This window comes from Balaenoptera ricei, chromosome X (assembly GCF_028023285.1).
Source record: "Balaenoptera ricei isolate mBalRic1 chromosome X, mBalRic1.hap2, whole genome shotgun sequence".
Taxonomy (NCBI): domain Eukaryota; kingdom Metazoa; phylum Chordata; class Mammalia; order Artiodactyla; family Balaenopteridae; genus Balaenoptera; species Balaenoptera ricei.
The window spans coordinates 35713886-35739053 of NC_082660.1; the positions used below are offsets into that span (position 1 = coordinate 35713886).

At 41.0% G+C, this 25168-nt stretch overlaps 1 long non-coding RNA gene across 1 annotated transcript in view; it reads right to left on the minus strand.

The window, feature by feature from the left end:
• Positions 1–10743: 10743 nt before the first annotated feature.
• LOC132357920 (uncharacterized) overlaps positions 10744–25168 on the minus strand; it is a 115582-nt gene continuing 101157 nt past the window's right edge. Inside the window, exon 3 of the long non-coding RNA XR_009500355.1 lies at positions 10744–10850. This is a non-coding gene — a long non-coding RNA (uncharacterized LOC132357920). The remainder of the gene's footprint in view (positions 10851–25168) is intronic.

The window sequence follows — 25168 nt, forward strand, 5'->3', positions numbered from 1 at the left end:
CCCCTGATGCTTAACCTCCTTCCCTCGCTTCCCTTCTCCTGAGAGTGTTTCCTCAGTAAATCATTTGCACAGGAATCCCCAACTCAGGCTCTGCTTCTAGGGAATCTGATCTAAGAAGATCCATGAATAAGATTTTTCAGAGGTGTGCACTGTACTGCTGATTCTTCAGGCACCAAGGGAGGAGTAAGAAGATAAGAGGCCATTAGACGAATGGTGGAGAGCTCGTGCTTAAGCAAGCAAAAACTTTTCTGGTTACCAGGATCAGTCTTCCTTAAGAAGGAAGCAGAACATTATAAATAACAAACATTATTTTCCTGTCACATGTTGAAATTCATAATGAGGAATTTATTAGCTACATGGAATAGGAGACCAATTTGCTTTCCCCAGAGAAGAGTACACCTGAGTTAACTGACAATATTGCGGGTTTATTTCCGTCACAGTTAAACACCTTTATAGGTCGGCAACTCTGGCAGCTGGTCTGCCCTTTGCATTGCCTTCCTCACTTCCCCCAAAGCTTCTTATTCAGCAGGTCTGGACTGGGGCCTGGAAATCTGCATTTTTAACACGTTCCCACGGATGCCAATGCTGCCAGCCCAGGGACCACACTCGGAGAATCATTGGTATGAGGTAATTCTAAAGAATTATTTGAGGTGTCTTTATCCCCACATCCATAAAGCACCACCATAAAGCATTTGACATAACCCAGATCCTCTGACTATTAATCTGTCTTTGGAGCCGCTGAGGCCTGGGTTTTATCCCTCCTCTGCTATATAACAGCCATCTAATCCTACTTTCCTTATCTGTAAAATGAGGATAATAATGCCCATCTCATAGTGTTGCTGAAAGGATTAAATGAATTAACATATATAAGAGTATTTGGCTTAAAGCAAGTGCTAAATAAATATTAGCCCCCTTTTATTTGATTGATTGTTTCTAATACTTTATATTTTTTCTTTGGCCCTTTATAACAAAATTATATCCCGCCATCAGAAACACTGAGTAGAATAGCTGGTGTCCAAAAAAGGGCAAAGAATGAGTTTGTCTTCCGAAGTTGGCAGAACCCAGCAGCTGATGCTTCAGTTGAGCCATCTCTTTCTAGAAGCCGCTTTGTGAATACCTATGCTACCCAGGTGAGTGGCCTGGCTCCTTGCCAAACCGAATCATGGAAGCAAACAAGTACAAAAATCTAATCAAAGTGACAACTCCTTTTTTTTCAAATTTAATTTTATTTATTTATTTTTTATACAGCAGGGTTTTTTTTTAAGTTTATTTATTTTTGGCTGCATTGGGTCTTTGTTGCTGCACGCAGGCTTTCTCTAGTTGTGGTGAGCAGGGGCTACTCTTTGTTGTGGTGCGCAGGCTTCTCATTGGGGTGGCTTCTCTTGTTGCGGAGCACGGGCTCTAGGCGCGCGGGCTTCAGTAGTTGTGGTGCACGGGCTCAGTAGTTGTGGCTTGCAGGCTCTAGAACGCGGGCTCAGTGTTGTGACGCACGGGCTTAGTTACTCTGCGGCATGTGGGATCTTCCTGTCCCCGGGCTCGAACCCGTGTCCCCTGCATTGGCAGGCGGATTCTTAACCACTGCGCCACCAGGGAAGTCCCTGCAGGTTCTTATTAGTTATCTATTTTACACATATTACTGTATATATGTCAATCCCAATCTCCCAATTCGTCCCCCCCTCCCCCTCCCCCTTTCCCCCCTTGGTGTCCATACATTTGTTCTCTTCATCTGTGTGTCTATTTCTGCCTTGCAAACCAGTTCATCTGTACCATTTTTCTAGATTCTACATATATGCATTAATATACGATATTTGTTTTTCTCTTTCTGACTTACCTCACTCTGTATGACAGTCTCTACAAATGACCCAATTTGTTCCGTTTTATGGCTGAGTAATATTCCATGGTATATATATGTACCACATCTTCTTTATCCATTTGTCTGCTGATGGGCATTTAGGTTGCTTCCATGACCTGGCTATTGTAAATAGTGCTGCAATGAACATTGGGGTGCATGTGTCTTTTTGAATTATGGTTTTCTCTGGGTATATGCCCAGTAGTGGGATTGCTGGGTCATATGGTAATTCTACTTTGAGTTTTTTCAGGAACCTCCATATTGTTCTCCATAGTGGCTGTATCCATTTACATTCACACCAGCAGTGCAAGAGGGTTCCCTTTTCTCCACACCCTCTCCAGAATTTGTTGTTTGTAGATTTTCTGATGATGCCCATTCTAACTGGTGTGAGGTGATACTTCATTGTAGTTTTTTTTTAATTCAATCATTTTATTTTATTTTATTTTATTTTTTTAACATCTTTATTGGAGTATAATCGCTTTACGACGTTGTGTTAGTTTCTGCTGTATAACAAAGTGAATCAGCTATGCGTATACATATATCCCCATATCCCCTCCCTCTTGCGTCTCCCTCCCACCCTCCCTATCCCACCCCTCTAGGTGGACACAAAGCACCGAGCTGATCTCTCTGTGCTATGCGTTTGCTTCCCACTAGCTATCTATTTTACATTTGGTAGTGCATACATGTCCATGCCACTCTCTCACTTCGTCCCAGCTTACCCTCCCCCTCCCCATGTCCTCAAGTCCATTCTCTACGTCTGCGTCTTTATTCCTGTCCTGCCCCTAGGTTCTTCAGAACCATTTTTTTCTTTTTTAGATTCCATATATATGTGTTAACATACGGTATTTGTTTTTCTCTTTCTGACTTACTTCACTCTGTATGACAGACTCTAGGTCCATCCACTTCACTACACATAACTCACTTTCGTTTCTTTTTATGCTTGAGTAATTTTTTTTTATGCCTGAGTAATATTCCATTGCCACATCTTCTTTATCCATTCATCTGTCAGTGGACACTTTGGTTGCTTCCATGTCCTGACTATTGTAAATAGAGCTACAATGAACATTGTGGTACATGACTCGTTTTGAATTATGGTTTTCTCAGGGTATATGCCCAGTAGTGGGATTGCTCGGTTGTATGGTAGTTCTATTTTTAGTTTTTTAGGGAACCTCCATACTGTTCTCCATAGTGGCTGTATCCATTTACATTTCCACCAACAGTGCAAGAGGGTTTCCTTTTCTCCACACCCTCTCCAGCATTTACTGTTTGTAGATTTTTTGATGATGGCCATTCTGACCAGTGTGAGGTGATACCTCATTGTAGTTTTGATTTGCATTTCTCTAATAATTAGTGATGTTGAGTAGCTTTTCATGTGTCTCTTGGTCATCTGTGTGTGTTCTTTGGAGAGATGTCTAATTAGGTCTTCTGCCCATTTTTGGATTGGGTTGTTTGTTGTTTTCATATTGAGCTGCATGTGCTGTTTATATATTTTGGAGATTACTCCTTTGTCCGTTGATTTGCTTGCAAATATTTTCTCCCATTCTGAGGGTTGTCTTTACGTCTTGTTTGTAGTTTCCTTTGCTGTGCAAAAGCTTTTAAGTTTCATTAGGTCCCATTTGTTTATTTCTGTTTTTATTTCCATTACTCTAGGAGGTGGGTCAAAAAAGATCTTGCTGTGATTTACGTCAAAGAGTGTTCTTCCTATGTTTTCCTCTAAGAGTTTAATAGTGTCTGGTCTTACATTTAGGTCTTTAATCCATTTTGAGTTTATTTTTGTGTATGGTGTTAGGGAGTGTTCTAATTTCATTCTTTTACATGTAGCTGTCCAGTTTTCCCAGCACCACTTACTGAAGAGACTGTCTTTTCTCCATTGTACATCCTTGCCTCCTTTGTCATAGATTAGTTGACCATAGGTCCGTGGGTTTATCTCTGGGCTTTCTATCCTGTTCCATTGATCTATATTTCTGTTTTTGTGCCAGTACCATATTGTCTTGATTACTGTAGCTTTGTAGTATAGTCTGAAGTCAGGGAGTCTGATTCCTCCAGCTCCGTTTTTTTCCGTCAAGATTGCTTTGGCTATTCGGGGTCTTTTGTGTCTCCATACAAATTTTAAGATTTTTTGTTTTAGTTCTGTTAAAAAAATGTCATTGGCTATTTGATAGGAATTGCATTGAATCTGTAGATTGCTTTGGGTAGTATAGTCACTTTCACAATATTGATTCTTCTAATCCACAAACATGGTATATCTCTCCATCTGTTTGTGTCATATTTGATTTCTTTCATCAGTGCCTTATAGTTTTCTGAGTACAGGTCTTTTACCTCCTTAGGTAGGTTTATCCCTAGGTATTTTATACTTTTTGTTGCAATGGTGAATGGGATTGTTTCCTTAATTTCTCTTTCGGATCTTTCATTGTCAGTGTATAGGAATGCAAGAGATTTCTGTGCATTAATTTTGTATCCTGCAACTTTACCAGATTCATTGATTAGCTCTAGTAGTTTTCTGGTGGCATTTTAGGATTATCTATGTATGGTATCATGTCATCTGCAAACAGTGACAGTTTTACTTCTTCTTTTCCAATTTGTATTCCTTTTATTTCTTTTTCTTCTCTGATTGCTGTGGCAAGGATTTCAAAACTATGTTGAATAATAGTGGCGAGAGTGGACATCCTTGTCTTATTCCTGATCTTAGAGGAAATGCTTTCAGTTTTTCACCATTGAGAATGATGTTTGCTGTGGTTTTGTCATATATGGCCTTTATTATGTTGAGGTAGGTTCCCTCTATGCCCACTTTCTGTAGAGTTTTTATCATAAATGGGTGTTGAATTCTGTCAAAAGCTTTTTCTGCATCTATTGAGATGATCATAAGGTTTTTATTCTTCAATTTGTTAATATGGTATATCACATTAATTGATTTGCATATATTGAAGAATCCTTGCATCCCTAAAGTGACAACTCTTTTGCTTAGGAAAGCATGACAGGAATGTACATTTATGTGAAATAAATCTGAGGCACTTGGCAACTGTCAGACTTGGGGTCTAGCTGATAAAAGGGGAAAGGGATTAGGAAGAACCCATCAGGGTTTATTTATCTTTGAGGCTAGAACTGCTTAAAGGAAGAAATTTTCAAATTGTTCTTAAGGCAGCAGTTCTTAAATGTTTTGTTCTCAGGACCTCTTTATACTCTCATAAATTATAAAGATCTCAAAGATATTTGTTTATATGGTATATATCTATCAGTATATATCACATTAGAAATTAAAACTGAGAAATTTTCAAAATATTTATATATTATTTAAAGCTAACAATAGTAAACCTATAATATTTTATGAAAATAACTATATTTTCCAAAACAAAGTTAATGAATAGAGTGGATGACATTGATTTGTATTTTTGCATGCCTGCCTTAATAGAAGACAGCTGTGTTCTCATATCTGTTTCTGCTTTCCATCCGTGGTACTATGTTGGTTTGAAGTACAGGAAGACTATACAGCCTCACAGATGTAAGTAGTTAAAAAGGGAAGTAGCTTTTTCAAATAATCATGAATATTCTTGGATGTTACACTGAAACTCTACAAGTGATAGCTCCTTAAAGATTAGTTGCAGTGTGGAATCTGAAACCACATCAAGAACTTTTCTACACTGTTACATAAAACTTCACTTTGAATAAATCTTTTGCCCATGTGTGATTCTACATTGGTCATTTGGAAAATATTAGTTCACTGAATTATGCAGATCTTCCAAATGATGGCACATTACATTATGTAAAATTTAAAAATCACATTTGTTAATACCACCACTGCTATGGTCTGAATGTTTGTGTGCCCCCAGAATGCATATGTTAAAATCCTAGCACCCAAAGATTATGGTATTAGGACATGGGATCTTTGGTAAGCACTTAAGTCATGAGGGTGCACTTAAGTCATGAGGGTAAGCACTTAAGTCATGAATGAGATTAGTGTCTTATAAAAGGGACTGCCCAGAGTTCCCTAGCCCCTTGCACCAGGTAAGGACACAGCTAGAAGACGCTATGAAACAGGAATAGGGTCCTCACCAGAACACAACTGTACTGGCACCTTAATCTTGAACTTCCCAACCTCCAGGACTGTGGGAAGTAAATGTCTGCTGTTTATAAGTCATCCAGTCTATGGTATTTTGTTTACGGCAGCCCGAATGGGCTAAGACAACCACCTATCTCATTAGAAAAATCTTTAAGTATTGCCAAGAAGATAAAAATTTTACACAATTCTAATTTTCTCTTGAAAGCTCAAATTTTATCTTTGGCAACAAATTCTGTCAGTTACTTTGCTTGAAGTGAAAGGTTCACCTTGTTCATTTTCAAGATGTCTGCTAGAAGACCTAAATAGACATTTCTCCAAAGAAGATATACAGATGGCCTACAGACACATGAAAGAATGCTCAACATCATTAATCATTAGAGAAATGCAAATCAAAACTACAATGAGATATCATCTCACACCGGTCAGAATGGCCATCATCAAAAAATCTAGAAACAATAAATGCTGGAGAGGGTGTGGAGGAAAGGGAACACTCTTGCACTGTTGGTGGGAATGTAAATTGATACAGCCACTATGGAGAACAGTATGGAGGTTCCTTAAAAAACTACAAATAGAACTACCATACGACGCAGCAATCCCACTACTGGGCATATACCCTGAGAAAACCATAGGTCAAAAAGAGTCATGTACCAAAATGTTCATTGCAGCTCTATTTACAATAGCCAGGACGTGGAAGCAACCTAAATGTCCATCGACAGATGAATGGATAAAGAAGATGTGGCACATATATACAATGGAATATTACTCAGCCATAAAAAGAAATGAAATGGAGGTATGTGTAATGAGGTGGATGGAGTTAGAGTCTGTCATACAGAGTGAAGTAAGTCAGAAAGAGAAAAACAAATACAGTATGCTAACACATATATACGGAATCTAAGGGAAAAAAAAAAAAGGCCATGAAGAACCTAGTGGCAAGACGGGAATAAAGACACAGACCTACTAGAGAATGGACTTGAGGATATGGGGAGGGGGTGGGGTGAGATGTGACAGGGTAAGAGAGTGTCATGGACATATATACACTACCAAATGTAAAATAGATAACTAGTGGGAAGCAGCCGCATAGCACAGGGAGATCAGCTCGGTGCTTTGTGACCACCTAGAGGGGTGGGATGGGGAGATGGGGAGGGTGGGAGGGAGGGAGATGCAAGAGGGAAGAGAAATGGGAACATATTGTATATGTATAACTGATTCACTTTGTTATAAAGCAGAAGCTAACACACCATTGTAAGGCAATTATACTTCAATGAAGATGTTTAAAAAAAAAAAAAAAAAGATGTCTGCTAAATACCCAAGTCCAAATGACCATAGTTTGTCAGTTTTTTTAAAATTAAAACTTGTGTACCATGCAAGGGGCTTCCCTGGCGGTGCAGTGGTTAAGAATCTGCCTGCCAATGCAGGGGACACAGGTTCGAGCTCTGGTCCGGGAAGATCCCACATGCCATGGAGCAACTAAGCCTGTGCGCCACAATTACTGAGCCTGTACTCTAGAGCCCGCGAGCCGCAACTACTGAGCCCACGTGCTGCAGCTACTGAAGCCCGCGTGCCTAGAGCCCATGCTCCACAAGAGAAGCCACCGCAATGAGAAGCCTGTGCACTGCAACTAAGAGTAGCTCCCACTCGCCGCAACTAGAGAAAGACCACGCAGCAACGAAGACCCAACACAGCCGAAAATAAATAAAATAAATAAATGTAAACAAGCAAACAAACAAAAAACTCGTGTACCATGCAAAAGGCAGCTAGTTCAACACACAACTGAAAGAACTGCATATGTTCTTATCTTCAACATATCATCATATTTTGTTATCCAACAGAAAGGCTTAATGCTTACTTCTCATGTCATCACACAGAATATTAAAGAGACATGTACTCAAGGGTTGAAATTTAATATTAATAATTTTTACTGCTTCATCAAGGACATTAATAAGTGAATCTGGCTTTTTTAAAAGAACTGTCTGGATGTGACAGTGAAGAATAAAATGACTTTTGGTTCTACTGCCTTGATTTGTGTTATGGTGTCAGCGGTCTTACCCACCATTCCTTTTGTACCATTTGCTGATGTTGCTGGTCCAGGGACCACCCATTGTGAAGGAAGGTCCTATACTGCCTTCAGGGATACAAGCGAGGCCAAGTGGGAAGAACTCTGGAACATCCATTCCTGATTTAACCAGAACAGCTGACTCTACTCTGATTTTATCTGTAATATTTAGTAGCATCCCCCCAAAAGATTCTCATGAAAAATAAAAAGTTTACGACTCACTTCTATAAAGCAAGTCTTGGGTGCACTATGAACAAAAATCCATTTCATTCATCCTATGCATACTGAGCCATCTATTGTTTTGACCCCCAGTTTTGTGCCAGGCACTGTGTTGTATGCTGGGGGTATAGTAATTGACAAGACATGATCCCTGCCCTCATGGTGTTTATAGTCTAGTAGGGGAGACAGACAACCACATGGAAATAGATATTGTGATAGGAGCTGGGAGGGAAACAAACAGGACGCTCTAATAGAGAAAAAAGGGACAAAAGGAAGAGTACACATTTGGATCAGTAGTTCTCAGACTTCAGTGAGTATCAGAATCACCTGGAGAGCTAATAAAGAATACAGAGGCCCTGGCTTATGGAAATAGGGAGGGGCCGGGTATCTGTAGTTTTACCAAGTGATTTTCCAAAATTTAAGTAGTGCTGCTATAAATACAGTGCCCAGAGAAAGCCTTTCTGAGAAGGCTCAATCCTAAGTGATGAGAATAATTGGGGGGGGGGGTGGCCAGGCTTTTCATTGGATTTGGAGCAGATTTGTCGGAGGTGATGGCAGTTCTTCTACAGCTATAGGTTGAGCCATAGGGCTGGTAAGTTCATTTACTGCTTAAGTGAGCCCATTCCATTTATTATTACCAAATTATTTTATCCCTGAAGTGAATAACTACAAGTTCCTATAACAAACCTGTTTTATGAGCAGAAGTGATTACACTAGACATTTTGTGTTTACAAGTCTTATCATAGAACATCTCTCTGAAGATCTCATCTCACTAACAAGGAACAGAGCACATATCTTAATGTCTAAAAACTTATGTTCTTACTGGCTATTTTTCCAACAGTGCCTTTTCACATGGTCACTAGAATTTAAATGTCCTCTGAGTTCACTTAGTTATCTTCCTGAGAGTTGTACAAATATGACATTTTGAATTAATTCTCAAAGTGCTTATGCTAATAAGATTAGCTCCCCTCAAGACTTTTCATTAAATATAACTGTAAAAATTACATTTCTTTAACTAAGGTTAGTAAAAGAAATTAAGGTATTTTAATTTCTGATCCCCATATAATTAAGTGAAGAATGGAGAAGATTATTCCAGCTAGAGGGAGTAGCGTACAGGTTGGTCCTGAGGTGAAAAAGTGCTTGGCTTCTTCAAGGAACTGGAAGAAGGTGAGTATAGCTAGAGTTTAGTGAGCAAGGGAGAGAGGAGCACAAGACAAGTCTGGAAAGTTCAACAGGGGTTAGCTCATGTAGGCCTTTGAGGCCAAAGCAAGAATTTTGGTTTTTATTCTAAGCACAATGGGAAGCCATTGATAGGACATATCCATTAGGAGTGTTCTGTGAAGACAGCTATGAGTCGACTGTATTGTAAAATAGTGTCATTGTACATGAATATTCTGTTAGCTGGTTTATTCATCAATCTCTTAGATATTTGGTTGGTATGAGTTCGTCCTCAAAGTCTTTGCAACTGCTGACAAACCAGTAAAATGGCATTTCCACAGCTTTAAATCTGAGAACCAAATGGCTGACTGAATTTGAGCCATTTAAGAATCTACAAATCTTCAGCTTGTTTATAAAAGGAGGACCCTGGAAGACAAATGTTGACAGAGCTAGCTCCAGATTCCTAAGCTCCATTTTATTGGCTCATGTTTCAGTCCATCTTTTTATTTCTCTTTTGTTAATTCTTGCCCTCCTCTGTTTCTCTGTATTCACCTTCCTACTAGTCTTCCAATGTCTTACATTCCCTCAATCTCCCTGTCTTCTTCCTGGAGCAAGTGGAACTTGAGATCACATCTTAAGTGCACTATATCCTAAGGGATAAGATGTTAAAAAAAAAAAAAAAGAATATGGGCGATTCAAATGCTCCCTCTCCCCTTATTAGTTGGATGATCTTGGCTACGTCCTATAACATATCTGAGCCTCAGATTCCTCAACAGTAAATGGAGGATAATAACAGTGCCTACTTATAGAAATAAATGTGCAAGTCCAGGGAAAATAGTGCATGGCCTACTACATAGAACATGCTCAGAAACGCTACTAACACACCTTTAAGTTCCTAATTAAATTTTCCATTTATATTGTCATCTCACATTTTGAGCTCTTTCAGTTCAAGGAGTATATAATTTATTTTCAAATCTACCATGCCACTTTTCATCCTGCTGTTACTCTATAGGTAATTTGCTGTCTCCTTAATACAACTATGAAATGCCACAGGAGTTCAGAGAAGGGAGAAAATACCTGATAAGGGAACCCCTCAGGTCAGTGGATGGATGTCTATCATAGAAGGCAGGTTGGCAGGTTGGCAGGTCTGTGAGCAAATGTGTGAGATTGGAATTCTTATTTGATGGTCAGTAAATAGTCTGTATTGTTTGAAATGGAGGATTTGTGTGTGAAAGTATTTGGAAAAGTATGTTGGTGTAAAACTGAGGAGCGCCTTCACCAAAAAGCTACTAAGTTTGGGATTTTCCCTGCAGGCTTTGGGGAGCCATTGAATAGTGTGGCAGGAGAGAGGAACATAATGAAAGCAGTGTTTCATCAAGATTGATATGGTGATACTGTGTAGATTTATTTGGGAAACCAGTCTTGTGGCTATTCTGTTCCCTGAACAAGAGCAGCAGTTGTGGAAATGGAAGACTTCATCCAAGAGAAAACTGACAGGACTTGGCAACTTGACTCTAAAAGTGAAAGAAAGAGAATAAACTCTTTGAACTTGAAATTATAATGAAACATACAAAAGCAGGTCATTTCACCTCTTTGCCTTAATAGTTTTATCTTTAAAGCAGTGTTAATAAAATATAATCTCTTAGCTTCACAGGGGTGAGAAGAACTTAAGCAAGATACTTGGTGTGAAGCATAAATGATAATAGATGCAAGGACCCATAGCCATTTACCTAGCACAAGGAAAGCAATTAATAAACATTTGTTCATTTTTAATTATTGTGAATTAAAATAATTTAGAAATAGAGCCCCACAGACAAATCAAGGCAGTTTTATAGGGCAAGAATAGTTAAGGGAAAGGATTAAAGGAGATGATGGAGCTATAATTCTTGTCTTCAAATCCTGATTTACAGATTAAAAGATCAAACAGACATATTTCCTGTTCATGGATCTGAGAGTAGAATAAAGTAGGGAAACTACTTAGTTATAATTATTAATGGCTTTCTTGTCCTTCCTCTTTCATCAGTAAAAGCCCAAAAACAGCAGAACCTTATCAATGTAAACATCGCTGTTTCTCTGACCTAACAAAGTCCAAGTTGTTTGATAATTAAATTATTAATCCTTTAAATACCACTGAGAAGTTATACACATTTAAGTAAGAATGGACAGTTATTCTCAGTAATAAAATGCATGATCCATTCCTTCCTCTGGAGCTAACCTCTTCTCTGGTCCCTGAAGAGGCCATTTCCCTCTTTGTACCACTTCAATTTGGGCCATAGACTAGACTTTCAGTTTCCAAGAATCATTTCCAGTGCCTTTTCTAAGGGCCTTTATAATTATAAAACTTCTTTTGTTATCTCTATAGGTGTGCTTCCAAAGAACCAAGAATGCTGTAATAAATAGTCAGTAAAAAAAAATCTACATCACAACCTTGTGTATCCAGTCGGGTAAAACCGTCCCAAGCTTTTTAAGGGGTTCTGAGAGCACTGACATGCCTTTTCCCTGACTGATGATGGCTCAGTTAGTCTTACTTAAAAGTGGAAAATGCCCACCAGAATGACCAAAATTTAAAGGAATTACGATACCTACTGTCTGTGAGGCCAGGATAGGATAGGGAACAGCTAGAACTCTGACACTTTACTGATGGGAGTGAAAACTGGTAGTGCAACCACACTGCAGAACTATTGGGCAATATCTAGCAAAGCTGAACACACATATTTCACTGACCCAGCAGTTTCACTCCTGGATATGCACTAATGAGAAATGAGTACTTATGTCCATTAAAAGACATCTTCAAGAATCCATAGCAGCTTTTTTCATAATAGCCCCAACCTGGCAACAACTCTAATATCCGTCAACAGTAGAATGGGCCAGTAAATGATAAGATAACCATGCAATGGAATACTACACAACAGTGCAAATAAATGAAGTACAGCCACCCACAAAAACATGGATGAATCTCAGACATAATGCAGAGTGGAAGAAGCCAGACACAAAGGAGCCCATGAAGTTTAAGGACAGGCAAAATTCATGTATGGTTATAGAAGTCAGAATAGTGGTTACTTTTATGTGTGGGGGTGGGGTGCTGACTGGGAAGGAACACAAGGGAGCCTTCTGGGAGCCCTGGAAATGTTCTATATCTTGACCTGATTGGTGGTCACATGGGTGTATGTAAAAATTTATTGAGCTGTTCTTTCAAACTTTGTGCACTTTGAACTATGTAAATTTCATCTCAATTAAAATTATAAATAAAGTACTTATATTTTTAAACATTAAAAAAGGTAGGGGAATCCAACACACAGGGATCACATGAGTCGTGCAAGATCATCCTTTGCCTGGATTTGGAAATGTATTCCACTACACTGCTTCAATTGCACTGCTTACCAAGGAGGAATAACATATTGAAAACATTTTATTTGATTAAAGAAATTGGGCATCTTCTTTATTAGAACAAAGTTCTGAGCCTTCTGAAATTGGTGGATTCACCAAACTTCTGCTCTGCTAAACTATGAGACAAGAGAGGGTTTCAAGATTGAAAAGCCTTTGTTGCTTCCCAATCCTACTGTTAAAACTCCCCCCAAAATGGGACTATTTTGGCTGGGATCCTTATTGTATACCCATCCAAGATATTCAGATTATCTACAATGTATATAGTACTGTACATGATATTAAGAGGATATAGGCCCCCTTTTAATGAAGAGACTATAATACATCCTTAAGGAATTTATGTGTCTTTTGAAGATGTGTTGTTTATCTTTCAGATAAAAACCCACAGCAGTCTATTCTTCTTAAATGACATCAGCAGTAAATTCTGAAAACAGGTGTTCTTAACCACCCATGCCATCCAACGAATGGACTTGAGCGGGTCCATGAGGGCCCATGAACCCTATGAAATTACACACATTTTTACATGTGCATATTAGTATTCTTTTTTGTGAAGGGAAACAAACCTTCCTGGCAGCCATGAAAATAGACCTCTCCGATCCCCTACTGCAAGGACCATAAGTGACTGATGGTCCCAGCTGCTGCACTCTGAAATGTATCATTGTGTAGATACCAAGGCCATGCTTCCCACAGCCTGCTCCAAGCCAGTGATGCAGGACTTCTCTGATGGCACCTCTGGCTCAAGGACTCCCTGATGGTCTTGCAGACTCCTTCAGAACTGTGTTGCAGTCTAAGATGCTTCCACCTAACCTTCCTACTTTCTTCCTCCCTTCTCTCTCTCCTTCACCCAGAGTCAGACCTGCTTTGAAGTATCCAGCCTCCCCCAATTCCCTCCCCATTTTCTGTCTTCGGCACTGTCCCTAAGAAATCTCTTGCATGGCTAGTTCTGTTGTGGCACCTACTTCTTAGAGGACCTGGACTACATAAGTGGCACCAGGAGCGGTCTCAGAATATAGGCAGTAAGATGTGGAGTTGGAACTTGATCATTCACTTCCCTGCAGGTGAAGATGACACTATCCTGGTTGGTAGGTGAGACACAGATAGTCCTTGGAACAAAGTAACAACTTACTTGCTAAAGATTTCATTGGTGGTGATCCCAGTGGAGGAGTCCAGGGGTCAGGGGCATGCTGGAATACCCCTCCAAAGTAAAAAACGGACCTGAATCTCACATCCCCTACCACAGAGAGGAAGCAAAGCATCTTGTAGGCCTCTTTGGGTCCTAGAGGCAGCCCATTCTACTCCTGGAATATTACTCTGGCATGGAAGACTTCCAGCTTTAAGTAGGGGCCAGAGTAGGAAAGGGTTCTGCAGCAGGTCCAGGTTATGGTACAAGCAACATTGCCACGTGGGCCATACAATCCAGCTGACCTTCTGGATACAATCCAAGGTGTTACAAGCATCAGTGGTGGAAAATGATACAGTGCGGAGCTTATGGCAAGCTCCAGTGGGAGAAAAACAATGTAGGCCCTTGGAGTCTGGAGCAAGGGCATGCCATCCACAGCAGAAAATAATATGCCCTTTAAGAAACAGGTCCTGGTAGCTTAGTGGGCCCTGGTAGAGACAAAATGTTTGATCATGAGCATCAACATGCAGCTGGAGCTACACATTATGAGTTGGGTTCTTTCTGAACTGTCAAGTCATAAAGTAAGACAGGCTTAGCATCCGTCCATAACAACATGGAAATGTTACATCCAGGATGGGGCTCAAACAAGACCAGAGGACACAAGTTAACTGCATGAGCAGGTAGCCCAGATCCCCATGTCACCCATAAGAGTTGTACCAGTGTCCCACCAAGGCTTGAACCTGTAGACACATGGGGGGAGGGTTCTCATACAAACAGCTGAAGGAGGAAAATAAAGCTCTTGCTCAGTGTGTGAGGGAAAGCTGAAAATGGATGGTGGTTACATTACATCACATTCGAGAGTGGCCCTGAATGAAAATGGGAGGGATAATCTTCCCAATGGGTGGAGCTGAAGTGGTACATCTGGTCATCCACTTTGCGTGGAAGGAACAGTGGTCTGAGGTAAGAATATTTAGATTCATGGGCAGTGGCCAATGGCCTGGAAGGGAAGACTAGAAGATCAGATACAAGGAGTTCTGGGGTAGAGGCATGTGGATGGAAATATGGGAGTGGGTATAAAATGTGAAGATCTTTGTATCACACATAAATGTCCACCAGAAATCATCCATCACAGAAGAGGCACCTAACAACGAAGTAGACAAAATGACTCAGCCAGTTGACATCAGCTAGCCTTTGTCAGCAGCCACCCCAGAATTGGCACAATGGGCATATTCACGTAGTGGCCATGGTTGCCAACATGGCCACAATAACATGGACTCCCACTTACCAAAGCTGATCTAGTTTACTGGTGCCTCCAAATGTCCAACATGTTGGCAACAGAGACCCAAACTGAGCTCCCAGACCTGGCACTATCTTTTGGTTACTTGGTATCAAGTCAACAGCAATGAGTCCCTTCCATCTGAGAAGCATCAGTAGTTTGTCCTTGCAGGTATAGATACTTATTCTAGACTTGGGTTTACTTTTCCTGCCTGTAGAGCCTCAGCAAGTACCACAATCCAGGGGATTATGGAAGGCCTGATCTACAAGCATGGAATCCCACTCAACATGGCATCTGATCAGGGGACCCATTTTACAGCAAAGGAGGTGAGGGAGTGGGCCCATGACCATGGGCTCCACTGGTTGTATCATGCACCACACCATCCAGAGGTACCCAGCCTCATAGAACACTGGAATGGCTTTTGAAAGGAATAATTAACGTGCCAGTTTGGGGGCAACACTCTGAAAGAAGGGGGTGCTCTTCAGGACACAGTGTATATATTAAATCAGAGACCTGTATCTGATGCTGTGTATCCTAGTAGAAAGAATACATGGATCCAGAGACCAAGGGGTGGAAGCATGAGTGGCCCCACTTACCACTGGAGGACTCTGTGCTTCCAGTCCCATCAACTCTGGGCATGACAGGGATGGTGGTCATGGTCCTCAAAGAGGGCACACTCTTGCCAGAGGATGCAGGAAAGGGTCCCATTGAACTACAAGCTATGGCTACCACCAGGACACTTTGGACTCCTTGAGCCCAGGGACCAGCAGGCAAGAAGACGAGTCAATTGTGACAAGAGTAATTGGCGCTGATCATCAGGAGGTAATAGGGCTGCTTTTACATTATGGCAGCATGGAGAATGTGTGTGCTACCCAGGTGATACACTTGGGCACCTCTTGGTACTCTCTGACCCAATTATGACTGTGCATGGGCAAGTGTAGCCACCCCAGCCTCAGAAGGGTATGACTGCCAAGGGCTCAGACCTCTCAGGAATGAAGGTTTGGGTTATATAACACTATCAGGTCAAGCCAGCAAGACCTACGGAGGTGATACCCGAAGGTGAGAGAAATTTAGAATGAATAGGAGAGGAGAGAGAGGACGAGCACCAGTTGTAGCTCCAAGAGCAACTGCAGCAACAGGGGTTGTAGTTCATCCCACTGACTCCTCTTTCATGAGATTTCCCCTCAGGAAGAGTGGCCCATGGGAACCACAGAGGATCTATTCCCTGAATTTGTGTCAAGTAGCTCTGTGCAGTGCAAGGAATAGACTGGTGGCCATGAAAATGTCCCTCTGAGACCTCTGACTTTTGGGAGTGTAACTGACCAGTAGCTCCAGTGGCTTCCAGCCAGTGAGCGAGTAAGTCAGGGAAACTAAGGCAGGCGTGTTCCTGGGAGACGTGGGACTCTTCTGATGGGCGACTTTGTTTTTGTTTTTGTTTTAATTTTATTTTGATTCTTTTCTCTTTTTTTAAAATTAATTAATTAATTTATTTTTGGCTGCGTTGGGTCTTCGCCGCTGCGCGCAGGCTCTCTCCAGTTGCAGAGAGCGGGGGCCACTCTTCATTGTGGTGCGCGGGCCTCTCACTGCGGTGGCCTCTCTTGTTGCGGAGCATGGGCTCCAGGCACGCGGCCTCAGCAGTTGTGGCGCGCGGGCTACAGAGCGCAGGCTCAGTAGCTGCGGCGCACAGGCCCAGTTGCTCCGCGGCACGTGGGATCCTCCCGGAGGGCTCGAACCCTTGTCTCCTGCATTGGCAGGCAGATTCTTAACCACTGTGCCACCAGGGAAGCCCTGATGGGCGACTTTGGCTTGAGGACTCCCTGAGAGCCTGACTGAACTCTTAAAACAGCGCTGAAGTCTAAGATGCTTCCACCTAACCTTCCTTCTTTCCCTCTCTCCTCTACAGGGGGTCAGATCAGATATCCTTCTCAGTCTGAGGGCTCTCCTAGCCTCCCCAGTTCCACACTCCCCTCATTTTTCCTCACAAGCTTTCAATACATTTCTTGCATGGCTAATCCCATCTTAGAGGACCTGGATCAACACAGCTTTCATCAGATACTCTAAAAGGTCTGTGACCTAAAAAAGGTTATGACCCATTTGTGAGATGCTGAGTTTGCATTCCTGCCTTAGAAGAACCAGAACAGAATTTGGAAGAGTTCTTGACTCGGATCAATGGTCTCATTCTTGCCCTATCCTTGATCGAGGCAAATAAGATCATGCTAATGCATCTGGGAAGACGTGTCAAGCCTGGGAATAAGTTTAGGCCCAACAATGATTTCTCTTCCCTCTGGCCAGGCAGGTCACCTTTCTAACAGAATCAGCCTTATTATATAAATGACAGGGACTCAATGGGAATGTCACAAAAGCAATTAGGCTGGAAAAATAGTTTGCCTTAAATTTACTTACTAAAATAATACACTAAAGAGAATTAAAAATCCTTCTGAATCATCCAAGTTGCAGTGCTATCATTCACTCCAAGAACTTGAAGCGCACCACAAACACAAAGGCTTTCTCTATCAGGAAAAATGCAGTGATGAGGGAAGATGATTGCAAAGCATTCCTGGAGAAAATGAAATACATACGTTTCAGGTTTTAGACAGTTAGGCTTTTTTATAAAATGTGCATTTCCCAGCCACTGTGGAGCTTTCTCCATGACATTAACCGTGTTCTGCTGGCAGGGAGCGGGACAGTATCAACCTAATAGATCTGTTACCCATGGGGGAGTGTTTCAGAGGCTGGCGACATCCTCCTCTCTTATCGGTGACAGGACTGATTCAGAGTACTCCTCTTTGACCCATTTATTCACGGGTATGTTATCAAGAATAATCTTAAGCTTTCTATTTCACAGCTTAGAATAAACTCGAGCTAAATTCATACTCTGTCCTCTTCTGTCCCATTCTTGTCCTGGTAATATTTCCTGGGTCTTTGTTCCTCCAAACAGCAAAATAGAAACCTTATTTTCTAAAATTTCAACGTCTGAAATCCCACCAGATGTCAGCCTAACTTAAAGTAACTGAAGGTATGACTCTCCTATGCGTGGGGAGAGGAGAGGCTGGAGGTGGAGCCCAGGATATAGGTGGCAGTGAAGCCTTTTTAAAAGCACAGAAAGTCCAAATTATCCTTCCTTGAGAGTGAGGTCTCTGGGGAGCACTCTGGCATTCACACAAGATAGTGTAACCGAGCAGGACCCTACGGAGCCTTCCCAGAGCAGGACTCCTCCCGCTCCACGTCCTCCACCTGCCTTTTGTCTGTAGAAAAGCTTTAGGCAAAGAATAAGTTTAATCACTAACAACATTGTAAATCAACTATACGCCAATGAAAATTAATTTAAAATTAAACAAAGAATAAGTTGAATCAGAGAAGTGAGAAAATGCAGAAAGAAAGGAAGACAATAAAGCAAGACGGAAGAATAATAATTTAGCCATTAAACAAAGTCAAGGACCTTTAGTTCCTCCTCAAGGGCTATAGATAATCTTCGGAGCCAAATCCTTTGAGCTGTTTTGCAGATACTGAAACCCCCAGGTGGAAGAAGTTAACTGTCTGCTGCCCACAAGCACGCAGACCCCAGACCAGCTGGAACCAGAAGGTTGATGATGTTGACTCACAATTACCTCACCACCAACCAATCAGAAGGATGTTCACGAGCTGATCACATACCACACAACCCCCCTCCCTCACCCTGTCTTTAAAAACCTTTCCCTGAAAGCCTTTCAGGGAGTTTGGGGAGTTGGGGTCTTTTAAGCACTAGCTGCTCTGGACTCCTTGCTTGGTGCCCTGCAATAAACACTGCACTTTCCTTCACCACAACCTGGTGTCAATAGACTGGCTTTACTGCACACAGGCAAGTGGACCCAAGTTTGGTTCGGTAACAGTATTAAGATGAAGAAACTGCTGGAACATCAGTAGGGTGATCAGATATTCCCCTCATTCTTATATCCGTAGCTGATCCAGTTGCCAAAATCATCTGGGCATTCTTTTAAGCACAAAAATTTACTGGACGTCCATGCCAACTCTGCCATTTAATTAATCAGGAGACCCAATTCACCAAGTGACCCTAGAGCAAGCATCTAATCTCTTGCACCTAAATTCATCCATTTGTAAAACTAAGATAATATTACTTATCTCTTCCTCATTCCATAGGTTCTGATGAAGGGGAAAGATGATCCAATTTTAATTGAATCAGGTTATAATGGTCAAGATAAAGTGTCAAATGTGTGATTCATGGCAATCTTTCAACATTATTCATGTTAGTTTTGCATTCACCAAAAGAAAACTTAGTAGCTCTGACAGACTCTGAAGGTGCAGCTTCAAACATCCTTTGAGTACCTTGACCAGGAAAGGCACAAAACATCACTACAGGAGTTAATATTACTAGTTCAAACACAACAATATTAATATTATAAAACCATTCCTCACATGGTGTTGTTTTTGAAAGAATGTATTTCATAGAACTAAAGGTAAGTTTTAAATAGGTTAATTTTTTTCTTATATTTCAGCAACTCCATGAAGGGAAACAGTCCTCAGCAATAAGCCTTAAAATGCCCTCTTTTAGTCCTCTCCCACACACTCCCATCACACACCACGGGCGCTCCCTTATTCCTCTCCTTCCAGTCAACACTTGGACATTAGCAACCCATGCTTACATGGATGTCTTGTCCACATCTAATAACTCTTGATCCCATGAAACCCTCGTCCACACACTCTGCTTCACCATTTTCTTCTGACTCTCTAGCACAGAAGCTCTCAAACCAGCTTGTCATCAGAAGTCCCTCCTTGGAGGGCAGAAAAAGGAAAGAGCAAGAAAACAGTTCATTTTAAAGCACATGGGGAGGGTAATGGCCAGAAACTCTCAAGTGGCAAGAATTTTTACTCCATCACACTATGATCTGGCTCTCATCAACCATCTTATGTATTTATACATCTTAAAGTATTTCCGAAATGGTTTTCACGACTCGCTTATAAAGAGTAATGGTTCTGGTGGTGGCCCACACCCCCCAGCACCCAAATTACCCGAAGGCAGCCCAACCACACACCTGCCGGCCCTCGTGGCCCCTCCAGCAACCCTGTCAGTAATGGCAAAGAAACCTGGAGGAGCAGCAAGAGATAGCAAGACATTCTTCCTCCCCGCCACCAGCCACAACCCAGGTGCCTGCTAGAGAACACAGCTTTCTACTGGGCTGCTGGCTTTGGGGGGCAGGGGGTGTGTAGGAGTATTTTAGCCACTAAACTTCACTGGAGGGGTGGTGAGCAGTGGCCTTATCCGTCCTCAGCCCATACTCCCCTCCTTGTCAGCTGAAGCGGGCTGCCCCTGGGAGTCCGGGCCCTCTGCCTCCCCTCCTTCCTCTTTAGAAACGATGGTTACAGTCTGTTTCTTGTGTGTGTGATGTGGAAGTCTAATTGAATCCCTCCTTCCTAATAAATGTTACCACTGTGAAAAACAAAAAAATTGGAGAAGTAAACTATTTGACATTGGAGCAAACTATTTGACATTTTTCTTTCAAGTGTCCATACGTACTTTATTCACACAAAGAAAGTGTTGTCATCTCTCGAGTCCGTGCGTCAGAGCGAGAGTCTGTGGCCAGGCCTCCATTACCCAGGCCCTGAGACCACTGGACTGAGGACGCTCCCCCAGGGGACACAGGGCCTCGGCAGGGCTGGGCATTTTTGTTTTTAATAATAAATAAAAACTCAACTCTAAAATATATATATATATATAAAAAACCGGGGAGAAATTGGAGAGAGAAGCAAACTATTTAACGTGCAAATAACAACAGCCTCTAGCACAACATTGTAAAACAACTATACTCCAATAAAAATGAAAAATATATATATAAAACAAAAAAAATAAAATTATTAACAAAAAAAATAACAATAGCCTCTGTCTCTAGTTGATCAGCCCCAGCTATAGCAGTAAATGAGTTGGATGTTTTCTAAGTCTTCATTCACCAAGAATTGTTCATAGTGATGTCTATGAGAGGACCTCTGTCCTCTAAATTTCACAGAGCACCTTTCAAAACAAAGAAAAGATAGAAAAATTTTGTATATATACATATATACACACACATATATGTACATATATGTGTGTGTATATATACATGTATACACATATACACACAGATTATTATCAAATAAAAAGGTTTTAATAACAGTTGATATGCATTAAATAATTTCTTTGGATGTGGAATATCTATATCTATATATCTCAAGCACAACTGGCCATTTCAGATAGATAGGTCAAGTTTGGGAAAAATATGTTCATGTGCTATGAACTAGTTTTTGTATTAGAGCACCTATTGCATTCTACCTTGTATTATTGTTATTTGTTAACAGGTCTGTCTCCATTAGCTCATAAACCTCTTGAATACAATGGCAGTATCTTTTATTTTTTTGTATTCTCTAAAGTAGTGCTACTCAAAATGTGGTTGGTCCCTGGTCTGTGAACTGTTTGTTGCCAGTCCACAACAAGGTAAGTACACAAACTGAGAGTATGTATTTATAATCTTTTCTAGAAATGTAATTAACATTACTGTATTGTTTAAGTGCATGCTCACTGTACTTATGTTGTTGAGCAAGGCATAGGTCAGATTGGCTGTTGCTGAACTCGCGGGGATGAGTTACATATGGCGTGAGCTGTATACTTGTCCTGGGCAGGAATAAACCAAAACAAAAAACTGGTGCTCTACCACAGATAGTTTGAGAAACATTTGCTCTAAATCAGGAGTTGGCAGACTATGGCCTGTAAGTCAAATCCTACACGCCATCCACCTGTTTCTGTGTATAAAGTTTTATTGGAACAAGCCACGTCCAACTCATCTTCTTATTATCTATGCTGCTTTCACCCTACAGAGGCAGAGTTGAGTAGTTGTAGCAGAGACCACGTGGTCTTCAAAGTGTAACAAATTTCCTATCTGACCCTTTAAAGTAAAGGTTTGCTAATCCTTTCTCTAAAAGCTATGTTTTTTTTAAAAAACTTTGACTGTAATCAACAGTAAGAAATGCATTTCACCTTGCAAACATATATAGACATATATGTATCTATCTATCTGAGATGAAAGTTTTACAAACAATATTTACTCATATTACATGTGATGCATTCTGATATTTCTGTTCTATTCTGCTTTGTTCAATTTTATTAAAAAATAACATTGGAGGGCTTCCCTGGTGGCGCAGTGGTTGAGAGTCTGCCTGCCAATGCAGGGGACACGGGTTCGAGCCCTGGTCTGGGAGGATCCCACATGCCGAGGAGCAACTGAGCCCATGAGCCACAACTACTGAGCCTGCGCGTCTGGAGCCGTGCTCCGCAACCAGAGGCCGCGACAGTGAGAGGCCTGCGCAACGCAATGAAGAGTGGCCCCCACTCGCCACAACTGGAGAAAGCCCTCGCACAGAAATGAAGACTCAACACAGCCAAAAAATAAATAAATATATAAATAAATTTATTAAAAAAAAAAAAAAAAAAAATAACATTGGATACAACATAATAAATTAACAATATAACCTTTTATAAATTTTTACCCATAGTTTGAAAATTACTGCTTGAAATCCCCTAGTACAGTGAATGGCATATAGATGGCACATAGGAAATATTTATTGAATAGTTTATTGGTATTTACTAATAATCAGAGTTATTTTCCTTCCATGTCATATAGGGTTTACTGATATTCAGTATCATCTCCACCTTTAAAGCCTGGATACTATACTTTCTAGACTCCTTCATCATCAAGGTTCCAGTTAGATTTTGCTATGAGAGAAATTAAAGACGGAATGAAGGAAGAGGCAGTAAGCATAGGATTTCGCCACACACCTCTGGTCATCCACCTAAGAATTATTTTCTCCAGGGCTACAGTCAGCTGAGGTAATTGGTGACAGCTTCACTGTGATTCCTGTACTTCAACAAAAGGAATTTAAGGGGAAAATTACAGAAATGAAGAGTTATAGTCAGTGGTGTGCTGGTAAATGTTTAACAACTGGCTCTTTGATTCGTAGGATTTACCAATTTCCATGTGTAAATTTCAAGCTATTGATGTGGCATCAATGAATGTGGAGTTGGGAAGAGATGCACAGGATCAGCTCTGTAAGCTAGTGGGGGCTGGCTGCAACACACTATAGTATTATGAGTCCCGATTTTCACCTGTTGTCTAGGCATTCCATCTTTCTTTTTTATTATTATTTTTATTGAGGTATAGTTGATTTACAGTGTTAATTTCTGCTGTACAGCAAAGTGATTCAGATATCTATATCTATATCTATATATATACACATTCTCTTTCATATTCTTTTCCATTATGGTTTATCCCAGGAGACTGAATATAGTTTCCTGTGCTATACAGTAGGACCTTGTTGTTTATCTATCCTATATACACTAGTTTGCATCTGCTAATCCCAAACTCCCAACCCATCCTTTCCCCACCCTCCACTCCCTTGGAAACAACAAGTCTGTTCTCTATAGGCATTCCATCTTCCACTTCCTAAAGTATTTTATTTAATACAGTCTATTCTTGCTATTCATAGTAGTTACATTCTATAAAGTCAGTGCAAACACTGAATTACCAAATATTGAACCGGTGCTCTTAGCGAAAATACAGGATTAGGTTCATGCAAACTTTTAGTCATAGCATTTTCATAAATCTGTCAATATATAACTTTGTTTTATCTGCGTTTCTGTTTCAAGGTACCTGATTTCATATACACTGTTGGTTCATTAACATTAAACTGACAGCCCAAAGCATTATAATTCATGCCTGAATGAAGCTTACCTAATACAGGTGTTTTCTCCATGTAGCACATCACAGCCCTCATGTGCTTAGGAATGCTAAGCAGCACCCCAGTGCTACATGTTTGGGGGCCATTTTAAACAGAAAAATCACCAACAAAAAGCACAAAAGTTGGGAAAATGTGGCACTAAATAGACCACAGAAAGAACACTTGTTTACAGTATGAGAGCTGAAGCAAGAAGGCAGAGTATCGCCACGTTCAACCTCAGGTGGGAACATGCACACGCATGAGTAACTCAAGTTTTTTTTACCACTCTGCGCATGTATGTGTATGACAGCAAAAGCACCACGAGTATTGATTTTCATGTTACAAATCAATTTTAGTGAGTAGGCAAGTTCACAAATATGGTATCTGTGAACCATGAGGATCAACTGTATATTATGGTCACCCCAGTTACTAAGTGACAAAAATCATTAGGTCTTTTCATGGATAGAAAGAGTAGGAGCTCTGGAAGAATTAGTGGGAGAGGAAGGAAGATCTGGAGTTTTGACAAGGTTTTGTTGAAGCAAATTAATGTGTAAAATCAACTTAAAGAAACTGCAAGGGGCCAGAGAGACGGATTTGTTGCAGATTTTATCTTTCTCTAGAGTCGCTGGAGCCCAAACCAAATCTTGAATCTCACTATGGATGTTTTAGTCTGCCAGCTGGCAAATGGGATGAACAAATAGGGTCACCACAGCCTTCATCCTGAGGACTCTGTTGGAATTTATTGCAACACCAGCCTGCTTCTCATTGGTTTTCAACATCAGGGAGAAACTGAGAAATTCTGAATGCTGGGCGCATCCTTATGAAGTCTGGTCTTTTGTTCAGGTCTGTTAAAGAATTAGACTGGTGCTGAAAGGATGTATTACTTGTGTGTCAGATATTCTCTATTTATCTCCCCAGTTCTATCTCCACCCTTCTCTATCCTGCTCTCTGCTCCAGGAGCTGACTTTTATAGACTCCATCAACAGACTTCTTTGTCCTCTGGCTCCTGGTTTTCCGATGATAGACACCCATAGATCATAGGATGGGTAGAGAGTAAAGTTGAGGTATATATCCCCGTGGTTGCTTCCCTGCTGAGTTGTCACAGGTTGGCAGTGGTTACGTTTCTCTAACAGAGGCCACAGATCCCATTGCGTGACCTTCTTTTAAAGCTACAGTTCTCTTTTAAGGTTATGGTAACTGCTCCTTCTCTTTACCCCTTCAGGCCTAGAGTTAATGCCCCCGGCTCATGTGAGTCCCAGGGTACTTCATCATTCCATGTTGGTTTTCCGTAACCATGTCCACACTTTGGTAAA